Source organism: Anomaloglossus baeobatrachus, chromosome 2 (genome assembly GCF_048569485.1).
Source record: "Anomaloglossus baeobatrachus isolate aAnoBae1 chromosome 2, aAnoBae1.hap1, whole genome shotgun sequence".
In the NCBI taxonomy this organism is placed as follows: Eukaryota; Metazoa; Chordata; class Amphibia; order Anura; family Aromobatidae; genus Anomaloglossus; species Anomaloglossus baeobatrachus.
The window spans coordinates 106917059-106941640 of NC_134354.1; the positions used below are offsets into that span (position 1 = coordinate 106917059).

The 24582-nt window shown below is 46.1% G+C and overlaps 1 long non-coding RNA gene across 1 annotated transcript in view; it reads left to right on the forward strand.

Moving 5' to 3' along the window:
* The window catches only part of LOC142284273 (uncharacterized), a 90060-nt gene that overhangs the window by 58967 nt on the left and 6511 nt on the right, over window positions 1-24582 (forward strand). Inside the window, exons 2-3 of the long non-coding RNA XR_012745800.1 lie at window positions 4672-4797; window positions 4872-4970. This is a non-coding gene — a long non-coding RNA (uncharacterized LOC142284273). The remainder of the gene's footprint in view (window positions 1-4671; window positions 4798-4871; window positions 4971-24582) is intronic.

Below are 24582 nucleotides of genomic sequence, written 5' to 3' on the forward strand. Positions count from 1 at the left end.
AGCGAGAGAAAAATCTCACTGCACTCGCATTACAATGCGAGTGCAGAGCGAGAATGGCAATAGCCGGCTACAGAGGAGAGAGGGAGATAAATCCCTCCCTCCCCTCCTCAGCACCGGCCCGCCCCCCGCAGCTGTGGTCGGATCGCACGACTTTTCAATGACACTCGCATGACACACTCTGCTCCCGCTGTGCTGCCAGCGTGAGCAGAGTGTCATGCGAGGATCGCAGTAGTCCCTGTGTGGCCCCAGCCTTATTCTTGCTTCCCGGAGTTTGGGCACCATGCATCTAATTACTATTCCCCTGTAATAAAAAGGAGACAGTTGCACTCTGTAATGCTAATATATGTGTAACAATGAATATGGGAATATAGAAATACGTTCCTGCTATGAAAAACATGTACAACCTGAGATACTTAGCACAGACAAAATGGCCAGTTTTATGTGAGCCCAAGTGCCAACAGCAAGGTGACCTCTTTTTCTTAATCCTCTGTAATCACATTGCCGTCCTGCCCACAGCGGATTACTGGCACAATAAACACTATGGACAATACATTAATGGCCAGTATAGAATAGGTAGATTTTTTTTTTTATTTTCGGAATTATTATAGTTTTCTATAATTTGTCACTATAATATACTGTACAATTTTATACTCCTATATGTGATTTTCTGAGGTTCATTGACTTCGGTGGATTGTGATTTTATTTGTATAGATTTTCCTTTTGTTTCCAAATTATCGTCACCTACATCACACATGGATTTCAGCACATTGAACTACGCACCCATTCACACACATGGGAGGCAGTTTTGCAGCAGCATGTGCAGGGTTAAACAGTGCGTGGAGCATGTTCCCTTCTTTCAGCGGCCGGTGCCCTTCTCTTGTTTGACAATCATGGCGGCTTCTGTGAATGTCAGAGATCTGGGATAAGTCCGTGTTTGTTTCCTGGCTGTGATATTAGGGGATGTATCCTGACCTTTCATGTGTCTGGCGGACGGGGCTGGGAATTGTATGGTGTCATTAGCGTAAATATTATATCGCTCTAGAACATTATAGGCCGCACAGACGTCCATGTGATTTATGGTCTCGATCTCGTGCATGCAGGAAACGCTCCTATGCTATAGATCTTTTATAATTTATTACTCTATATATTCTGTACTATAACTTTTCTTATAATCGTCTGAAAATAAAGCTTTAGACTTCCTGAATTTGGGCCAATCTTGAAAAATGCATTAAGACTGTCCAAGATAAAGCCCGTGACCATGAAATGTGCGTATAATGACAAGGAAGCCATTTGCATTCTGTAAATGGGAAAAATGTTTTGTATTGTTCTCATTTTCTTGAGAAATCTTTGTCTTGGAGATTCTGGTACTTTCTGTAAGTGTGGTGTCTGGTCTGTATAGTCTGTGTACATAGGGTGGATGGCAGCCATGATTGCTCATTGTCCACAGCTGCTTCCATCAGAATATGGTCCTTTATGTGACTTGTTTATTAGGGCATGTTCACACATGGTGCATTAGTTTTTCAGGGCAGAAAACCTTCTCACAGTAGCAGCATTGTGTCTGACATTGTACCATAACGCCCCTGGATTATACGCCCTTGCAGTGTATAATGTGAGTTTTGCTCTGAATCCATGCCGATCGTGCATGTGACTCCTGTGGATTTTGTTGCTGATTTGGTAATGATATATTTTTGTTCTCCATATAATACATCCTATGTGGATGGCACACTAGGCGTGACCAGGAGAGGACAACTCTAGAAGACTGCCACGATGGTCATGACTTGGTTCCACTGAATGATTCCAGTCATACAGAGTTTTTGGAAACCGCCTCAGGAAATACTCTTCTTTTGGGGAATTTTTTGGAGGTGCTCTTCAGACCAGAAGTTAGTGCCTCATGTGTCTAGAGCTGTAAGAACTGGTCGGGAGACATGTGGGAGTCCGGGCCCTGTGGACTTGCGGCGAGTCCGGGCTCTGTGGACTTGCGGCGAGTCCGGGCCCTGTGGACTTGCGGCGAGTCCGGGCCCTGTGGACGTGCGGCGAGTCCGGGCCCTGTGGACTTGCGGCGAGTCCGGGCCCTGTGGACTTGCGGCGAGTCCGGGCCCTGTGGACTTGCGGCGAGTCCGGGCCCTGTGGACTTGCGGCGAGTCCGGGCCCTGTGGACTTGCGGCGAGTCCGGGCCCTGTGGACTTGCGGCGAGTCCGGGCCCTGTGGACTTGCGGCGAGTCCGGGCCCTGTGGACTTGCGGCGAGTCCGGGCCCTGTGGACTTGCGGCGAGTCCGGGCCCTGTGGACTTGCGGCGAGTCCGGGCCCTGTGGACTTGCGGCGAGTCCGGGCCCTGTGGACTTGCGGCGAGTCCGGGCCCTGTGGACTTGCGGCGAGTCCGGGCCCTGTGGACTTGCGGCGAGTCCGGGCCCTGTGGACTTGCGGCGAGTCCGGGCCCTGTGGACTTGCGGCGAGTCCGGGCCCTGTGGACTTGCGGCGAGTCCGGGCCCTGTGGACTTGCGGCGAGTCCGGGCCCTGTGGACTTGCGGCGAGTCCGGGCCCTGTGGACTTGCGGCGAGTCCGGGCCCTGTGGACTTGCGGCGAGTCCGGGCCCTGTGGACTTGCGGCGAGTCCGGGCCCTGTGGACTTGCGGCGAGTCCGGGCCCTGTGGACTTGCGGCGAGCCCGGGCCCTGTGGACTTGCGGCGAGCCCGGGCCCTGTGGACTTGCGGCGAGCCCGGGCCCTGTGGACTTGCGGCGAGCCCGGGCCCTGTGGACTTGCGGCGAGCCCGGGCCCTGTGGACTTGCGGCGAGCCCGGGCCCTGTGGACTTGCGGCGAGCCCGGGCCCTGTGGACTTGCGGGAGTGTTGCTATTATATTTGGTAACTGGTTGCAGTGTGGCATTACTGACGGGAAGGCCAAAAAAAAGGGGCCGAACTCCACATTAGCTCATACCCAGAAGTGAACAGTTTAGGATGATCCTGGAGCGCTGTTTGGGTTTGATTTTTGTGTTGTACAGTGCCTACAAGTAGTATTCAACCCCCTGAAGATTTGGCAGGTTTACACATTCGGAATTAACTTGGCATTGTGACATTTGGACTGTAGATCAGCCTGGAAGTGTGAAATGCACTGCAGCAAAAAAGAATGTTATTTCTTTTTTTTTTTTTTTTAAATTGTGAAAAGTTTATTCAGAGGGTCATTTATTATTCAACCCCTGAAACCACCAGAATTCTGTTTGGTTCCCCTAAAGTATTAAGAAGTATTTCAGGCACAAAGAACAATGAGCTTCACATGTTTGGATTAATTATCTTTTTCCAGCCTTTTCTGACTAATTAAGACCCTCCCCAAACTTGTGAACAGCACTCATACTTGGTCAACATGGGAAAGACAAAGGATTATTCCAAGGCCATCAGAGACAAGATCGTGGAGGGTCACAAGTCTGGCATGGGGTACAAAACCCTTTCCAAGGAGTTGGGCCTACCTGTCTCCACTGTTGGGAGCATCATCCGGAAGTGAAAGGCTTATGGAACTACTGTTAGCCTTCCACGGCCTGGACAGCCTTTGAAAGTTTCCACCCGTGCCGAGGCCAGGCTTTTCCGAAGAGTCAAGGCTAACCCAAGGACAACAAGGAAGGAGCTCCGGGAAGATTTCATGGCAGTGGGGACATTGGTTTCAGTCAATACCATAAGTAACGTACTCCACCGCAATGGTCTCCGTTCCAGACGAGCCCGTAAGGTACCTTTACTTTCAAAGCGTCATGTCAAGGCTCGTCTACAGTTTGCTCATGATCACTTGGAGGACTCTGAGACAGACTGGTTCAAGGTTCTCTGGTCTGATGAGACCAAGATCGAGATCTTTGGTGCCAACCACACACGTGACGTTTGGAGACTGGATGGCACTGCATACGACCCCAAGAATACCATCCCTACAGTCAAGCATGGTGGTGGCAGCATCATGCTGTGGGGCTGTTTCTCAGCCAAGGGGGCCTGGCCATCTGGTCCGCATCCATGGGAAGATGGATAGCACGGCCTACCTGGAGATGTTGGCCAAGAACCTCCGCTCCTCCATCAAGGATCTTAAGATGGGTCGTCATTTCATCTTCCAACAAGACAACGACCCAAAGCACACAGCCAAGAAAACCAAGGCCTGGTTAAAGAGGGAAAAAAATCAAGGTGTTGCAGTGGCCTAGTCAGTCTCCTGACCTTAACCCAAATGAAAACTTGTGGAAGGAGCTCAAGATTAAAGTCCACATGAGACACCCAAAGAACCTAGATAACTTGGAGAAGATCTGCATGGAGGAGTGGGCCAAGATAACTCCAGAGACCTGTGCCGGCCTGATCAGGTCTTATAAACGACGATTATTAGCTGTAATTGCAAACAAGGGTTATTCCACAAAATATTAAACCTAGGGGTTGAATAATAATTGACCCACACTTTTATGTTGAAAATTTATTAAAATTTAACTGAGCAACATAACTTGTTGGTTTGTAAGATTTATGCATCTGTAATAAATCCTGCTCTTGTTTGAAGTTTGCAGGCTCTAACTTATTTGCATCCTATCAAACCTGCTAAATCTGCAGGGGGTTGAAGACTAATTGTAGGCACTGTATATATGGTCTTGATGACTTCTTTTGTGATTAATTAGTAGAAATAAATATTATATTGTAATAAAGATTTTTGTATTATTTCATAGATCATCAATTCGAGACACATTGGACTTTTTATTAGGGAAAGATCCAAGACTTCTCCACTATGCGTCCCTAAGAAGGGTTAAGGATGCTCCCCTCCACCTCTTCAAAAGCACTGTGAAAATGAGGCAGTAAGTAGAGAGAGAATATCAAGCTTTAGTTCTATATATTTGTGCTTGTTCTGTTTTTTTCGTGTTTGTTTCAGATTCTACGAAAATTGACCGTCGCCTCCTGCTGATCTGAAAAGCCTCATATGATCTGTGGTCGCACCGTCTTCTCTGCCGGAGCCATCACTCATTGAGAGGTAAACTACAAAATGGCAGTCCAGAGACGGAAAATATCCCTTTAAAAATAATTCTTCCTCCATTAGAATTTCTTAGCTTAAAGCGGTTGTCTTAGGTCAAACATTTATGCCTTATTCACAGGATATTCATTAAATGCCTTAAAGCACCACTCCAGTGTTCGTTTTTTTTATATATTGTACCGCTGGAGTGGTGCTTTAAAGGGGTATTCCCATCTCCAAGATCCTATCCCTATATGTAGTAGGTGTAATAATAGGAAATACCTCCAATTAGAAATGTAGTATAATTCTCCTGATATAACCATGTCTTACCTCATGTGCAGGGCATTGCAGGACCTTAGTTAGTTGCTAGTGGTGATAACCATGGATACTTAATTGTGACTATGTGTAGTCTTGACCATGGATACCTAAGGTACTGCAACACCCTGCACATGAGGTGAGCGACATAATAAATCAGGAGAACTATATTAAATTTCTGATTGGAGGGATTTGCTATTATTTTTATTATTATTATTATTATTATTACTACTACTACTACTACTACATATTATGATAGGATCTTGGAGATGGGAATAACCCTTTAAATATAAGTCCCCTGCTTATACTCGCCTGCTGCCATCTCCATCTGTTTCCACTGCTACTCCAGTTGATCGCCTGTAATTTGTGACCTTCCCGCAGCTCCAGTGTTTCTTAAAGGCATTGGAGCTCAGAACTCAATACAAGTCTTTGGGAGCCTTATTCTGGCTCTCATAGACTTGCATTAGGAGCTTGTGACATAACTTGTGACTTCTGGCCAGTCAAACGTTACAGGCACAAGATGAAGCCGTGTGACTGGAGCAGCACCGAAAAAGGATGAAACTGATGGATGGTGAGTATAAGGCAGTGGGCCAGGGACTTAAATTTAAAGTGCCACTCCAGCACTGAAAAATAAAACATTGGAGTGGTAATAGATAATGGTTTCACAAAATGGGACCTGCATCTATCTTCAGTGGGGAGTGACGAGGGAGTTGGCAGCTCGTGTCCAGGATTTGTTTTGGACAAAGACCACCATTGCCATAGAGATTGTATGTTACCCAATATTCGCACAATGCTCCAATTTCTGCCCATGCGAGAAACGTATGGCACATTCAGAATCGCCCTGGGGTGCCTAGAGCCCACCAGTACAACTGCCTGTATGGGCCACTCTAAATTTCAGTGCACGGGCTGGAGTATTTGTTAAAAGGCGGCACGTTGGCTCAGTGGTTAGCACTGCAGTCTTGTGGTGGCTCAGTGGTTAGCACTGCAGTCTTGCAGCGCTGGGGTCCTGGGTTCAAATACCACCAAGGACACCATCTGCAAGGAGTTTGTATGTTCTCACAGTGTTTGCTTGGGTTTCCTCCGGGTTCTCCGGTTTCCTCCCACACTCCAAAGACATACAGATAGGGACTCTAGATTGTGAGCCCCAATGGGGACAGTGTTGCCAATGTATGTAAAGTGCTGTGGAATTAAAAGCGCTATATAAATGAATAAATTATTATTATTATTATTATTATTATTATGCTGGCATTCTGACACAATTTGAATCTTTAGGTTTAGTCATGTATCCCACACCAGGCTCTCTATAGAGATTGGACAATGACAGTGAGGTGTCAGTCAGAGGAGGGGGTGTGCCGGACTGCTTGTGAGTTTTTAGTCCTGTAATAAGGGTCCTGCTGCTTAGAGAAACCTAGCAAATAAACAAAAGATTGGACTGTGACAAACAGGCAATGCTTGAAATTTGTGTTAACCCTTATGTGACGCCCTGGACAAGCCAGGTAGTCACAGATAGAGCCCCGCACAACACCAGTCCCCTCACTAGGTAACACCAGCCAACAACCACATTAAACCCTAGTCACCTCCCTCAGGGCTAGATGGACGCACCAGGGGCGGAGCCAGGCGGTTGGCCACGCCCACCAAGGGGTTCAGAGAGCCTGAGGCAGGAAAAGTAGTCAGATGAGTGAGGAGTGCAATTTGAGAGTTCAGTGGAGGAGGTCAGGCCTGTGTGTCAGGTCTGCAACTGTCTGACAGGTGCCAGGGTAGGAGCCCTGGTACCTCTGGCTAGGAGGCATACGGAGGCCTCTGTCTGCAGGAGTCGGGAATACGGCTCGGTGGAACCGACTCGGAAACCGGAGCACAAGAGGGGGTACTCAGACCCTGAAACGAGTTCTAGAAACTACTGGACTGAGTTAATTAACTGATTGCGGTCTGGACTTGAGGTCCTTTCCCACCCAAAGTCCCTCATAGAAGACAACAGCCCAACGAGGGGGATAAGCAGCCACGGCTCATAGATCCCACGGGCAGCGTCTGTGAGCAAACGGGCTCTTCCGACATCCACAAGCTGGGGATCGGACTCCTGACGCTGCAAGCGCAGGTAGTCCAACGTCTCAAACAGGTGCAGGAGAAAGGCAGAGACCACCAACCGGGTGGGGAAGCTGAACTGCAGCCGGCTGCGGGCACCAACCACCATCATCTTGGTTTACCAGAGACTCGAGTGTTTCATTCTAATAGTGAGTACACCAGTGCCCTCCGGCCGCCCATCTCCCTGCACCGCCAAAACACCCCCCAACGGGTCCCGGGGCCACCATCCCTGCCCATGGAGGGGTTAACAACTTGCTGCATACCATCTCCCCCGGGTGCCCCGTAACTGCAGCGTTGGTGTCCACCTTCACCACATCCCGTGAGTGGCGTCACGAACTCAAAACACGGCTCCGGCCATACACCTACGTCCCCATACCACAAATCCCCCTTTTTCAGTTGGAGTGACTGCAGGACCCCCGGGTCCGGAGACCCTTGAGCCACCCACAGAAGGTCCGGATCTGAGCGGCTCGGCTGCCGCCGAGCACGGGGCGGTACACTTACAGCATGCTGGCTTCAGCTTACATAGCAAAAACATGCTGACAGACTCTTTAATGATTTACTTTTATTAAAGTGGTGGTCCAAAGTCAAACTAAATTTTCATTTAAACCCTTATCTATTTAGTACCGTAATCTAAGCGATTTTCTGATATACCTGTATTAAAAATTCCCTACTGTTCCTTAACTATATTATCTAAGTGCTATTCTATTTTTTCCAAATTTCCTTTGTGATGACGTTTTGTTTAAGAATACCAGTGCATGCTGGGACACTCAAACATCATCAGAGCAGGGGGCAAATTCTGTGGTCACGGTCACAGCCCCCCTGCTCCCTCCCTGAAATGAAGCATCATGATTGCTGTTCGTTTCAGGGGTTGCTCTGTCCCTGATGTTTCCCTGCTGTGTCCATCCCTGCGCTGTGCTCTGTGCGATCTGCACAGTGACAGTCCATTCTGTTGTCAGCTCAGATCTGCAATAATCAGGCGGCAACAGTGTGTTGTCAGGGCCCACCAGAGAATCCACCGATTTACCAGTCGGCAGTCTGATCCTGGGCACATTTGGTTATGATTAAGGGCGTTAAGCCAGAAACGCGTTAACAACGTCTTGATGCATTGTCTGAACTGCACTGAATAAATCACCTGATCACTCAGCTGGATCACCTTCTTCATTTATCACATTTAGAGAAGCCAATAATCAGGAACAAGCATTCGTAGAATTTCCCGATCAGCTCGTTTGAACAGATGGGCGATAACCCAAATAGCGCACAAAGCAGTCATTGGGTAAGCGAGCTTGAAAGAAATAATTGTTCTCAGCAGCACATTGCAATGTGTAAACAGGTTATATGCTGCCGAGAATGTTTTAACTGCTCAGAACAATCGTGTTATCGATCATTCTAGGTATGTGGATGTGCGGGCGGCTTGTTTACACAGGCCATTAAAATGGCCGTCGATTGGCTAGCATGTGGTCATGGTTGGCTTGTCCAAGGCTGGTCTCCGGTGGCTTCTAGCTGCTCTTTGACCTCATCTGTGACGCGTAGCCCCCGGCCGGCTTTTCAAAGTATGTTTTGTCTGAAATGCAGTAATTTTCAGAGCAAAACATACCTGGCTGCAAATGCACAGCCGGACTAGAGATTTGTGCTGCATGCTGTTCTTTTAGCATCAATCACATGACAGGTTTTCTTGAATGGAAATAATATAATAATAATACAAAAAAGTTCCCGCTATTTGGACATCTATTTTATTTAGTATTAATTATAGGTAATGGTTGATCTAGAAGACATTTTTTTCCCCCGGTCTTGTTGCCTTGTCACATTTCATCTTGTCAGAGCACGATCAATAAATATGAGAGTCGCGAGCAGGACCGGCGCACACGGTTTAGTCTGTAAATCTGTAAGGCTCGGTGTTCACATGTCACAGAACTGCCTATGGCAAATCCCGCGAGTATTTTATTACTGGATCCTGCGGCAGAAATCCGAGGCTGACCCCCTGCTTTCTGCCTCGGATGTGCACAGGGATTGGACCCTTGTCAGTCATTGGGGCTAATCCGGAGAAATGGCTTTCCTACAGAATCAGAGCCTAGAAAACCAAAGATCCCTGATCCTGAATGCCATCACCCTCCAACATACACCAGACAGAGACACTTTAATTATAAGAGTTGTCAGGATTGTTTTGTCTGTTTATTATTTTATTAGGTTTTATTGCATTACTTAAAAACGCGCTAAATGCATTTGTGAGGATATTTATATGGTGCATGACGAGGTGAAAGCTGTAATAAGCCGGCTATGGGCAATACTTTACCAATATACAATTTATTTTAATAAATGCCTTACCTTATTAATAAATGTTTTGGGGAAGATACAAAATGAGACAAAACGCCTTATATTCCTAGAACGCTCTAAAATCTTTTAGTTCTGAACCTTTTTTTCTTTTAAAGGGAACCTATCGGGTGCATTATGTACCCAGAGCCACGAGCAGTTCTCGGTGCATATTGGTAAACCCTGACTAACCGTCCCTGTATCTAGTAAAGGGATCTTTAGAAAAGGTATTTCTAAAGATCTTTTATCATATGCTAATGAGGGCAGCAACTAGTCGCAAGGGTGTTAGTTCCCTTGGCTAGTCGGCCCCCTTAGCATGTAAGGACGCCCCATCCTCTGACGCTGCGCTGGCTGTGTGGACATAGTGGGCAGGTTATGGGTACATTACAAGAGGGTGGTGGTTATGGGGACATTAGAAGAAGGGGCTGGCTGTGGGAGCATAAGGGGAAGGCTTTGGGAACATTACAAGAGGAGCTGGCTATGGGGACATTACAATAGGGGCTGGCTGTGGGGACATAGCAAGAGGTGGACCATACTGTATTGGGTGCTGTTGAGGTCTGTTAACCATACTGTATACTGTGCAGGACATTATACTGTATATTGCGGAATGTGGTGGATATCTTACTGCGTGCGGTGCTGTGAGGGATATACTGTATATAAGGCATTGTGGGGCTATTATACTGTATTAGTGGCTAGGGGGGCTATCACATCAAATGGAGGGATGTAGTGAACCTATACTACATGAGGGAGCTGTGGTTGATATAGTGTATAGAAGGGATTGTTGTGGATATTATAGTGTATGGGCAGCTATGATGGTTCTCATACTGTGTAGGAGTACAGTGTGAGTTGGGGTACAGTTTGTAGAGGACAATGTGGTGGGAGGATGAGGACATAGTGTGAAAAAAGGGCACAGTATAAATCTGGAGAGGGGGCAGCTTGAAATGGGGACACGGTATGGAGAGCGTTTAGCATGGTGGGGGGATACTGTGGATCTATCATCTATGGTCCAGATAGCGGATAACTTTAGATCTTAATCAAAACCCTTTAAAAAGCTTTTTCGGCCTACAGCCTGGACTTTCTGTGCACATATAAAGCATTGAGTTCTCAATTTTTCCATGATTTTCTGGTATTAGATGCATCTGTAAAATAGCGATTCTGATCACATCTGTACAATCAGCTGACGCTCTGCTTTTACTATGCCAAGAGCCAGGAGGACCAGCATGTAAGCCCTTGGCAGGGTTGGTATGGCTGTTTGAAGGCTTGATTTCCATAGTCTGTTACATGCTCTGAATGTTCCAGCCCGGGCAGAGACTGATTGATGTGTAAAAGGTGCAAATGGTTTTTCTTTTGGAAGCTCTCAGTGGGAAGATGTCTGTGCCTGGGGACCGGTGCCCATGAGTCAGCTAGCATATTGATGAAACGATCTTATCTCTGGGGTTTTTCCGCACAGTTAAGCTTGGCCTACCATGAGGCCTAATCACGGAGTGAACAAAGATAAAATTAATTAGCTCCTGTACTGAATATACCGCCATGGAAGCTACTCTGCGTGCAATATGTTCTGTAAACTTCATTTCCACAATGCAGCGAGGAGAAATATACAACCAGATGCAGACGTGAGACGAGACGGAGAAAATGCAATTTTCTGTATGGAAGGTGTAGCTGACTCCCAATAATCTAAATCCCTAAACATTTACCAAATTACTTTTTGTAATCTTACTTGAGGTTTAAGCTTTGCAACAACATTGCACAATGGAAAATTAACAAGCCTGTTAGAAGTGCCATCTGCAGCTTTAGCCCTCCACGGATCTCAGGTTGGATTTATCAGATTTTTACATTCACTAGATAGCAACATGATTGAAGTACGACCTACAATATATTAGATCCTTTTTTGTGAATACCAACAAGTGTTTTTTTCTTTTATTAATTCTGCAATGTTTGGTGCATTTAAAAATAAGGTGAATAGGTCAATGTGCCAAAGGCTCTGCAGGTCAAAAATAATCCACTTTGCCATATGGATGGAAGGTCATGTTACTTGGTTATATAATAATGTGGTTATTCAGCTTGGTTGGAGTGTTGTAAGCGATATGAAGCTGGGCCTACCATGATGTTCTATTGTTCAAACTGGTCATTTTAAAGGGAACCAACCAGCCGGATTTTCATCCACAGTCCTCATTCCAGCCCTAACCCATCTCTTCAACCTATCACTAACAAGTGGTGTATTCCCTTCATGCTTTAAACATGCCTCCATTACATCCATCCTCAAAAAGCACACCCTTGACCAATCCTCTGTGTCAACTATCGCTCCATATCCCTCTCTCTGCAGCTCTCGAATCAGCTGCCCCCTCACACACACCAAAACCCGCACAATCAACATGTAACCCTGGCACACGAGTCAGACTAAACAACTGAGACAGGCTTCCAGAATTGCTGAGCGCAGATGGAAGAAGTCTCATTCCACTGAGCACTTTATTCAAAATTGAGTCCCTCACCACCTTAAAGTCCACACTCACTGCTAAAAAACAAACCTACTTCTCATCCCTCTTATCTTCTCTCTCTCACAACCCTAAACAGCTATTCAACACTTTCAATTCTCTCCTCCGTCCTCCAGCACCACCTCCCTCTCCTCTCATCTCAGCTGAAGACTTTGCCTCTTTCTTCAAGCAAAAGATTGACATCATCAGAGCAAGCTTTGGCCCACAATCGCCACAGCCCCTTATCATAGCTACTCAGCCTTCTTCCTCCAAATTCAGCTTCTCAACCATGACAGAAAACAATCTTTCCAGTCTACTCTCAAGATCACATCTAACCACCTGTGCACTTGACCCGCTCCCATCGCATCTCATCCTAGCCCTAACCCATCTCTTCAGCCTATCACTAACAAGTGGTGTATTTCCCTCATGCTTTAAACATGCCTCAATTACACCCATCCTCAAAAAGCCCTCCCTTGACCCATCCTCTGTGTCAAACTATCGCCCCATATCCCTTCTCCCCTATGCCTCAAAACTACTAGAACAGCATGTCCATCTTGAATTGTCCTCATACTTCTCCTGCACCCTATTTGACCGGCTACAATCTGGCTTCCGACCGCATCACTCTACAGAAACTGCCCTAACCAAAGTCACCAATGATCTACTAACCGCCAAAGCCAAGCGACACTACTCTGTCCTCCTCCTCCTGGACCTGTCCTCTGCCTTCGACACAGTAGACCATTCCCTCCTACTACAGATTCTCTCATCTCTGGGCATCACAGACTTGACCCTATCTTGGATATCCTCATACCTAACCGACCGAACTTTCAGCGTCTCCCATTCTCACACCACTTCCTCATCTCACCCCCTATCTGTCGGTGTCCACCAAGGCTCAGTTCTTGGACCCTTGCTGTTCTCCATCTACACCTTCGGCCTGGGACAGCTCATAGAGTTCCACGGCTTTCAGTATCATCTCTATGCCGATGACACACAGATCTACCTCTCTGGACCTGACATTACCCCTCTACTAACCAAAATTCCACAATGTCTGTCTGCTATTTCATCCTTCTCTGCACGATTCCTAAAGCTTAACATGGACAAAACAGAGTTCATTATCTTTCCTCCTCCTCACTCATCTCCTCCAACAAGCCTTTCCATCAAACTTGATGGTTGCTCACTCTCCCTAGTCTCACAAGCTCGTTGCCTTGGAGTAACCCTCGACTCTGCTCTATCCTTCAAGCCACACATCCAAGCCCTCTTCACCTCATGCAGACAACAACTCAAAAATATCTCCTGGATCCGTGCTTTCCTTAACCAAGAACCAGCAAAAACATTAGTGCATGCCCTCATCATCTCCCGCCTCGACTACTGCAACCTCCTGCTCTCTGGCCTCCCCTCCAACACTCTTGCACCCCGCCAATTTATCCTAAACTCTGCGGCCCGCTTAATCCACCTCTCCCCTCGCTATTCCCTAGCCTCGCCACTCTGCCAATCCCTTCACTGGCTTCCCATCGCCCAACGACTCCAGTTCAAAACATTAACCATGACATACGAAGCCATCCACAACCTGTCTCCTCCTTACATCTGTGACTTAGTCTCCCGGTACCTACCTGCACGCAACCTCAGATCCTCACAAGATCTCCTTATTTACTCCTCTCTTATCTCCTCTTCCCAAAATCGCGTATAAGATTTCTCCCGTGCCTCCCCCATACTCTGGAACGCTCTACCTTAGCATATCAGACTCTCCCCTACCATGGAAAGCTTGAGTAGAGATACTATTCTACATGGACTCCGCTCTTTCTGCGCTCTTTTTTGCGCTCCGCTCTTTTGAGCACATGATTCTCATCGAATTTTTGAGCAATGGGTGAAGGATTCTCATTACTCAGACATTAAAATATCAGCTAAATTACCAGACATGTAGCTACTCTTTAAAGAGAATCTGTGACCAGATTTTTGCCACTTAATCTGAGAGCAGCATAACATAGAGGCAGAGATCCTGATTCCAGCGATGTCACTTACTGAGCTGCTTAGTGTAGTTTTGATATAATCACTGTTTAATCAACAGGAGATTATAATTAGAGGACTACTTGGCCAGCTGCTAGGTAGTCCAGCATATTCATGAGCTCTGTATAACTGCTAGATCTGCAGCAGAGAAAACATGTATTTTATCAAAATGACATCAAACAGCTCAGTAAGTGACACATCGCTGGAATCGGGGTCTCTGCACCTTTGTTATGGTGCTCTCAGATGAGGTAGAAAAAACCTACTGACAGATTCCCTTTAATAATTTTTCTATTTCCTTTAACAATATACGTGTAATTTAAAGGTTAAAAAGCGTTCTGAACTACTCAGTCATTTTAAAATCATTGCAGTGCAAAAGAAGAAGACACATTATTCTACAAGACCCTCACAACTCCTCCATATTGCAGGCGATGTCTGGCTTCTTGTTCTGGTTGGGAATTTCAGGTGACCACTGCAGCCAATCAGTGGCCACTGATTGGCTGCAGCAGTCACCTGATATCTTCAAATCAGGAAACTCGGAGCCTGCTGGGGGACCCCACAGCAGTACAGGGGCGCTGTAGGGGATCTGTTTTGCAAATGTGTTTTTTATTTTTATTTTTTCCAGCTCTGCCCTGGACCAATTTTTAAGCTTCTCATAGGTAGTGGACAACCCCTTTTAAGAAAAAAAAATAGTTGCTCTTCCATAAACGATCCAACTGTATAGCGTAACTAGAAGCACTTTAGCACCATCCCTCAGCATCTACAAAGTGCTACAGCGTATACACTAAGAAAATGTAACTAGAGATGGCAATATCTCCGGTACCAATAATTAATCTTAGGGCGAATATATGCACGAGCTGAACGACCAACAAAAAGGAGCAGCGGCTGAAATTCACAATATACTGCATAAAAGCCCCGCGCATGTTCGTTATAAGCCAATCTAGATATCGACCACTATTTTAAGAAAGAATAAACATTTGTTCATCCGCGGCACCAGGTATTTGTGATCGGTGAGGATGCTGGTTATTGGAGCCCCCACTGATCAGTATCTTGGTCCCAGAAAAGTCCACTTGGCAATGTCTCGTAACAAGGGAGTGAAGTATCCAAAAAGGTGAATGACTGTTTTGGTCACTTTTCTTGCAATGCTGGATACAACTTGATAAAAAAAAAAAAACTTAAAGGGTATCTGTCACCAGGTTTTTGCTATCTCATCTGACAGCCGCATAATGTAGAGCAGTGGTCCCCAACCTTGAGAGCCACGTTCAGCTCTGAGACAGCTCATAATAGTGAAACCCTAGACCATGTGGAGTCTAAAATGGCCGAACTTGCTCAGTCACACAATGATCTGATTGATGCTAACACAGCACTAGAGGAGGAGGTGGGAATACTGAAAAACAAGCTTGGGGATCTGGAAGACAGATCCAGAAGGAACAATCTTAAAATTAGGGGCATTCCTGTGTCAGTAGCTGATAAAGAGCTGCCAGATTTCTTTCACAAGTTTCTACAACTACTGCTCCCAGAACACACAGAAAGAGATCTCATAGTGGATAGAATCCCTAAACCTAAAGGTATCGACCCCACTCTGCCCAGGGACACGCTGGCACGACTGCATTTTTATAAAACAAAGGAAGCAGTGCTCCAGATACTGAGGGATAACCCTATCCTCCCAGATGAATTTAATGATTTAAAGGTGTTCCCGGACCTGTCTGCTGCAACTCTGGCAAAAAGAAGAGAATTTTCCCAGTTCTCCAGAATCCTGAGGGAGCATGACATACACTATAAATGGGGATTCCCGGTGAAATTGATTATCTTCAGGGATTCTAAAACACATGTATGCCAGTCCCCTCCTCAACTGAGCAAACTACTTGAGTCCTGGGGATTACCCCTTACAATGCACTTAGACTCACGCCGGGAGCAGGGGGATGCTCAGAAGAAAAAGATCAATCCTGAGTGGGAACCAGCTTGAGGGAGTCTCGCCAGCCGCAGGCGTGTGTAGCTCTCATGTGACCTGTGATGTCACTTAAGCCCTCTGTTGTTCTCGCCTATGGCGAGCAAGTACTTCCCAGCTGTCCGGAAAGGATGAAGCCGAAGTGTTCTTTTTTTTTTTTTGTTGTTTTTTCCCTCCACCTGTGCACCATCCCTAACTGGTCCTCCTTGCCTGCCTCTGCCTGCCCTATGCCTCTCAGTCGGCCTGCCTGGAAACATCGTCCTTTATGGGATCCACCATGAGTATTAAGTTTCTGTCTCTCAATGTGAAGGGTCTCAATTCTCCTGCAAAAAGATCCATGCTGTGGAGAGAAGTTATAGCATCCAAATGTGATATAGCATGTATTCAAGAAACTCACCTTCTTACTGATGACAATAAAAGGCTACTACATCCAAGATTTCCACATATGTTCTTTGCAAATGACTCTAAAAAAAAAAAAAAGGAGGAGTGGCTATCCTGATTAAAAACTCTGTGGCTTTCAAAATGATTGATGTAACCTATGGTGCAGACAGGAGATATATTATTCTAAAGTGCCTCCTGAATGGGCTTTTGTATGCCTTGGCATCGATTTACGCTCCAAACTCATCTCAACTAACATTTGCCCGGAAATTTTTCCAGATGTTTAGGAGCACCGCACAGGGGTCAGAGATAATCTGCGGTGACTTTAACACTCCAGTTTTCCGATCTATGGACTGCTCGGCGGGGTCCGCTAAGTCAGGAAAGGAACTGAAACAGTTGGTCGCGGAGTTTCATCTACATGACATATGGAGATACCTTCATGCATCGGAAAGGGACTATACTTTCTTTTCCCCAAGGCATCGGTCGTACAGCAGGATCGACTTCTTCCTGACGGATAGTAAGACTGTTCACAAGTGTACGGGTGCTGAAGTGGGTCTGATAACATGGTCGGATCATGCTCCGATAACTTTGGTTGTACAGGACTCTACTAGTGGATTTATGGTGCCTCAGTGGAGACTTAATACTAGTTTACTGAACCAAAAGAACGTTCAGGAGGAGGTTGTGGCAGGCCTGTTGGAATACTTTGGACATAATGACAATGGGGAGGTCTCTGACGAGACCTTATGGGCTGCACACATCAGTTATTAGAGGGCAGTTTTTAAAAACTGCATCATTCTTGAAAAAGCAAAGAGAAGCAGAAATTAAAGAAATTATAGCCCATATTCAACACTTAGAAACTATTAACAAGGCCTCCCCGTCGTCTACACTGTCCAAGGAAATTCTTACTTGCAGGTTTCAACTGCGATCCCTCCTGTTGTATAGATATGAACATAATCTTAAAAAGAGTAAATCAATTTTTTATGCGATGGGGGATAGAGCCAGCACCTTACTAGCTAGAAGAACAAAAAAACGGGAAATTAAATCTAAAATTGAATTTTTGAAGGGCCCCGACGGATCACTTATAAGTCACCCTAATGGGATAGCAGACGCCTTTGCCAAGTATTATGCTGCCCTGTACAATTTAAGGGATGACCCGCAAACCCCTCAGCCAACACCGGAAAAAATTCAGGAGTTTTTGGACGGTCTGGAATTGCCTCGGGTCTCAGACCGGCAATTAGAATCTTTAAATCTTCCCTTTACCTATACAGGAAATTTTGGACACCATTAGAGCTTCTAAACGAAACTCAGCCCCAGGCCCGGATGGGCTTCCCTATGAATATTATCAGCAATTTGCCTCTATTCTAGCCCCTTTTTTACTAAAGACCTTTAATTTGTGGCAAATGGCCGGGACTATTTCCTCAGAGAACCTAGAAGCAGTTATCACTACACTACCCAAACCGGGGAAAACGGCAGATACCCCTGGGAATTTCAGACCAATTTCATTGCTCAACTGTGATTTAAAAATTTACTCAAAAATGGTAGCCACCAGACTCCATAAAATAATCCCCTCCTTGGTAGCCCCGGATCAGGTGGGTTTTGTGGCGGGCAGGCAATCCAAAGATGGCACCAGGCGGATGCTGGATTTAATTGGGTTGATGGAGAAGTCAGGTGTCCCTGGTGTATTCTTGTCACTCGACGCCGAAAAGGCCTTTGATAGGGTGCACTGGGGATATCTGGAAAGAGTGCTTATGAAATTTGGTTTTGAAGGAAGAATTAAGTCATCTGTTTTGGCCTTGTACTCTCACCCAAATGCTTCAGTTCTAGCCTCGGGTTTTCGCTCATTAAAATTTTCTATAACCAATGGCACCCGCCAGGGGTGCCCGCTGTCCCCTATTGTTTTTGCTCTGGTGGTGGAACCTCTGGCGGAGGCAATTAGGGTGAACCCGAACATAACTGGTATAAGGGTAGGGGAGCATGAACATAAATTGGGTCTATATGCGGATGATGTAATAATATCATGTACTAACCTTGAATATTCCTTTCCAGCAGTGATGTCCACCCTGTTGACCTTTTCTGAGGTGTCTTATTACAAATTGAATGCCACTAAGTCCTTAGTACTACCATTTAATATACCCGCAAGGTCCAGAAGGATTTTGGAGGCAGCTTTTCCTTTCCAGTGGTGCGAAGACAGTATCCCTTATCTAGGTATCCGTTTGACACCAACCCATTCCCTCATCAGATCCAATCTCGATCACCTACTCAAAAACTTGGGTCAGGCTCTAGGCAGGTATGAGAAGTTGTCGCTATCTTGGATGGCGAGAATTCAATCCTTTAAGATGACGTTCCTTCCTAAGCTGCTGTATATGTTTAGGTGTCTCCCTCTTAAAATTCCATATAGATATTTGATAAAACTGCAGTCGATGACCAATAAGTTTATTTGGGGTAATAAAAGAGCTAGAGTTGCTAGTAAGATTATGCATCTGCCATATGGAATGGGAGGTCTGGGTACGCCTAATGTGATGGCCTATTATAAAGCTTCTCTTATAGAATCACTCAAAGAATGGTGGAACACGGAGAGCTCCCATAGGTGGGTTCAACTTGAGAACTCTCTGACAGACCAGGGTTCGACGAGGAAACTGATGGAGGTGGAATATCTAAAACGTACTAGGTCCACCCTGTGTCTCCCTACTATGACAGCATCGATAGCCATATGGCGCAGTGAGATGATCCCTAAGATCCAGGTCCCGCTGTCAGAAATTTCACTCAGAGCAATAGAATCTCACATTCCATATACAAATTTGAGTAGATGGGAAGCAGCGGGTTTTGGAGTTTTGGCAGACTTTTACGATGGTGCAGAGATTAGGCCATTCAACGATATACTTCGGGAGCACCCCTCCCTAAAGGGGTGTTTTTATCAACACCTGCAGATTCGCCATTTTCTAAGCACAAAATTCCCCCCGGGATCAAACCCGACCTTACCCACTGTTAAGGCACTATTGTTTAAAAAACTAATGAGGCAACCGGGAATCTCTTTAACCTACAAATGGTTGAACAACCCCTCTGACGAGCAAAAGCTCCCATACATGACTAAATGGGAATCAGATTTAGGCATTAACACCTCCCCCTCGGCGTGGCATACTGCGACGCAGTGGGTGCAAAGATCCTCAAAATGCATTAACCATTTGGAACAGCTGAAAAAGGTGCATCTACGTTGGTACCATACGCCGGCAAAATTGGTGCATTACATTCCCAACTACTCACCGCTCTGTTGGAAGGGCTGCCTCCAGAGGGGATCACTGGGACACTGTTGGTGGCACTGTCCGAGGGTCCAACCTTTTTGGATAGCAGTTTTCAGACTCATTAGTGAAATAACAGGTGTGCACACCAACCCCAACCCAGGGCTGGCAGTTCTGAATTTGGGCATAGACTCGTACCCGCAGAATTTTAGGGGACTGATTGTGCAAATTCTAATAGCTGCCAGACAGTGTCTGAGCCATTCGTGGAAGGCCACTGAAGCTCCCTCTGGAGCCGAGTTATATAGTAGGATCGACCAACAATGCCAATATGAATACTGCCTTGCCCACTCCCTAAAACAAAAAACTAGAATTCTTACAATATGGGAACCCTGGCTGTCATCCAGCCATGCAACACCTATTACACGACTATTCCCCGGGCAAAGAGCACCTAGTTGAGATAGAGCCGATGGAATTATAGCCCTGGCTCGGCTAGCCAGGGGGCTAAAGCATTGAGACCCTGACTGAGGCAGCAGTTTATGAGAGAAATCTAGGAGGAGTTGATGGCCCCGGCTGGTGGACTGGGGTTGGTAATGCAGGCAGGCATCTAACCCTGTACCCCTACTAACCCCCCCCCCTCCACTTCCCCCCCAACCCTACCTTCTTCCCCTCCCCCTTTGTTCTTGTTCCCCCTTACTTGAATGAAGTCCCCATCTTTCCTCCCCTCTCCTCCCTCCCCATGTTGTTGTGTGGTTAAAGTGTAAGGCAGAGGAATTGTAACTGGATTGTCTCGGAGTATATTAATGTATGGAGCCCTCATGTGCGGGCAGTTGACAATTGTTCTCTTAAATTACCATGTATGATTTTGTATCTGCCGTGTTTTCAATAAAAACTAATTGGATTAAAAAAAATAATAATAATAGTGAAACCCAGAGCCCCCATTACAGGTATAATGACAACTAAAGCTTTTCTACTGAAATGACAATGAGAAACTACACCAAGATCCAGGGGCTCTAACAATACCCCTATTCAGTGTTCTCACATAAAGCACCACCTCTGACAGGTAGTATCATCCGATCTCCAGCTTACGATATTTAAAGGGAACTTGTCACCGGATGTTTATAATACTCACCTAACGGCCGGTGCAGAGCAGACTGGTCGGTGGGTGTCATTGAGGTCCTGCGCAGGCTCACTTTGATCTGCCCTCAGTAGGGCAGATTAAAGTATTGTAGTGCGCCTGCGCGGGACCTCAATGCCGGCTAGTGTAGATGACGTAGAAGATGTGATCCACAGAAGGAGGGCAAAGATGGCTGAAAGAGGAGGTGTGGATCCGGAGAAAGGAGACACCAATCCTACCAGTTTGCTCTGCACCAACCGTTAGGTGAGTATTCTAAACATCCGCTGACAGGTTCCCTTTAAATGATCCCTAAAGGCCAGCATATCCACATCTAGATTTGTTTTTCTCTGCGAGGCTACTGTCATATTTCATGATCTGGAGATCTGCTCTTCATATCTGTTTGTGAGACCCGGTACTAATGCACTAAACTGGCAGACAGCCGCGAGCCACATATCACAGGCCCGCAAGCCACATGTAGCTCCCCAGCCACAGGTTGAGGGCCCCTGATTCCAGTGATGTGTCACTTTGTTTACTGGATGCAGCAGTTGTGTTTAAAATTCATAGGAATATGATGGCGCTATATAAGCAAGTAAAATAAACAAACTATATGGCAGATTTAAAACAAGAACAACAAGAAAATAAAATACCAGGAAAGCAGGCAGGATATGAGTAAGGGTAAGGTTCCACTTGTGTACCGCTTCCAATGCGAGAGCATGGGAAGTGATATGCTAATGACCCTCTGCTGCGAGCGTCAGCCGAGGGTCATGCGACTGTGATGCGATCTTGCGATCAGGGAAGGAGCACTTTCTCCAGATCTCCTTCACTGCCTGTCTCTGCGTACATTGCACTACGGTCGGATGATATGCGAGTGCAGTGCGATGTTTCACACACAGCCATAGACTTGTATGGGGGTGTGTGAGCCAAGACTCACTGCCAAACGCAGCATGCTGTGATTCATTGATCATGCCATTATGGCATGAGAAATCAATCGCAGATGGACACTGCCCCATAGTTTTGCACTGGTGCAAGTACAATCTGATGTTTTATCAGATTGCACTCGTCCATGCAAAACTGAAGTGGAACCAAACCCTAAAGAAAAAACTGGCCACTTTTGACCTGGTGATAGCTCCTCTTAAGGCTAGGTTCACACACTGCGTTTTTTTGACGCTGCGTTTTTGTGCGTTTTTTTACGGCAAAAAACTCGCAAAAACGCATGCGTTTTTACTGCGTTTTGGCTGCGTTTTGCTGCGTTTTTGCTCACACTGCGTTTTTATGCTTTTTTTTTTATCATTGAACAATGCCATTAAAGATTGTTGAAAAAAAAAAGGAAAAAAGGACTGATGTAATTTCCTTCTTCAAAATGTTCTTCATTCTCCACTAGTGTATGCAGGAGAGCAGACAGCTGCAGAACTACAAGGCTCAGCATGCTCCATCCAGGACTGTATGCTGGAGGGAGAGGCAGGGGGAGCAGAACTACAAGGCTCAGCATCCTCTATCCAATAGTGTATGCAGGAGAGCAGACAGCTGCAGAACTACAAGGCTCAGCATGCTCCATAAACGACTGTATGCTGGAGGGAGAGGCAGGGGGAGCAGAACTACAAGGCTCAGCATCCTCCATCCAATAGTGTATGCAGGAGAGCAGACAGCAGCTGCAGAACTACAAGGCTCAGCATACTCCATCCAGGACTGTATACAGGAGTTTTTTGCCCCCCAAAAAAATGACGTGGGCTTCGCCCTATTTTTGTATGCTAGCCAGGTTCAGCAGGCAGGTACTGACAGCCCCCAACCCCCAGCTGCCTATTTGTACCCGGCTGGGAACCAAAAATATAGGGAAGCCCTTTTTTTTTTTTTTTTCATGAATTTCATGAAATAATTAAAAAAAAAAAAAATGACGTGGGCTTCCAATTTTTGAGTCCAGCCAGGTACAACTAGGCAGCTGGGGATTGGAATCCGCAGTTCAGAGTGCCCAAGCTTTCTGGGCACCCCTGCTCGGATTGCAGTCCGCAGCCGCCCCAGAAAATGGCGCTTTCATAGAAGCGCCATCTTCTGGCGCTGTATTCAACACTTCCAGCTGCCCTGGTGACGGGTGGCTCGCTGGGTAATAATGGGGTTAAGGCTAGTTGTATATTATCAGCTGGCCCTAAGCCCAAAATTCATGATGTCACGCCAATATTAAACATGGCCACCATGAATTTCTAGTACAGATAAAAAAAAACACAACACACAGAAAAATATTTTTATTAGAAATCAAACACAACACAATTAGTGACTCCATCTTTATTGAAATAAAGCACCCCCCTCCGCAGTAATCCTTGAAGAGTTCCGCGCCGTCCAATCCGGATCCAATATCATCTGATCGGTTTGCTGGAAGGCAAAGCGATCAGATGATGTCAGGTTAAATGACATGAATCACATCACACATCAGCTGATTGTCTAAAAGCTGTTTATACAATCAGCTGATGCATCAGTGCAAAAAAAAATAAAATAAAAAAAAAAATTGCTCACCTATGTGCTAATTACCGGCAGCTCCTGGAGCGGAGTCTGATCCCGTCCAATCGCTGCAGGAGCTGCCGGTAATCAGTTGATGAAGTCTCCTGACGGCAAGATCAGCTGATAGGTTAAGCCGGCCGGGAGCTAAAAAGCCGGCGTCACCGCGAGACTTACGATCAGCTGATACGTCAGGTGACCGCATTAGGTGATCCACCGCCAGGTCCTGCAGCCATCGGACGTGCCCGGGATTATGCACACAGGCCGGAGCGGGAGTGGCGGTATCTGGAGAGGAGCAGGGAGCGGACATGGTACTGGGAGTCTGCAGACAGGTGAGTATGACTTTTTTTTTCTACTGTTCACTTTTGATTTTGCAGCTGCTTCTATCTCCCGTCCGGACATGGCGCTGCACGGAGATTGAAGCAGCTGTGGCGGTACTGGGAGGATTCACGCTTCTGTGTTTACTGACAGAAGGAATCCTCTTCCTGTACATGTCACTTTACTGCCCACCTCCTGCGTTTATAGCTGCGTTTTTAGTCATAGAAACGCACTAAAATGCAGCTATATTTGCAATTTTGCGTTTTTCATTGCGTTTTTGAACATCTCATTGAACTCAATGGGTGGAAAGCGCAGTGAAAAACGCAAAAATAATTGACATGCTGCATTTTTGTGGGCACCACTAAAACACAGCTAAAAAAACCCCGCTGTGTGCAGACAGCAAAAATGAAAACTCATAGACTTTGCTGGGGAAGCAAATTCATGCAGTTTTCTGAGCAAATACGCACCCGAAAAACGCACTGTGTGAACTTACCCTAAAGATCTAGTTTTCATTCAACATTTTTATATAGATTTTGAAACTTTTTTTTTTTTTTTTTTTTTGTATATTTATATAATCACCATGGTTTTGTGATATTGTTTTAGGCAGCATGGTTTCACAGGTGAGGTTTTTTGTGTGTGGTGTTTTGACTCTGGAGATTTGCAATGCCAAAAAGTGACAATTTTCATGTTTTTTTTTCCTTCTAATTTATGTACCAAAAAAAATTAGATAAAGGCCCCTTTACACACTGAGACTTTCTAGCGATCCCACCAGCGATCTCGACCTGGCCGGGATCGTTGGAATGTCTCTAACAGTCGCTGCTGAGCTGTCAAACAGGCAGATCTGGCCAGCGACGCAGCAGCGATACGGACCTGCAGAACGACCTCTAGCACGCCTGTGGGCTGGGTCGCTAACGATGTCGGTGTAACACACCGATACATGCTGCGCAGCGGGAAATAAAGGACCAAAGAATGGTCCTGAAGA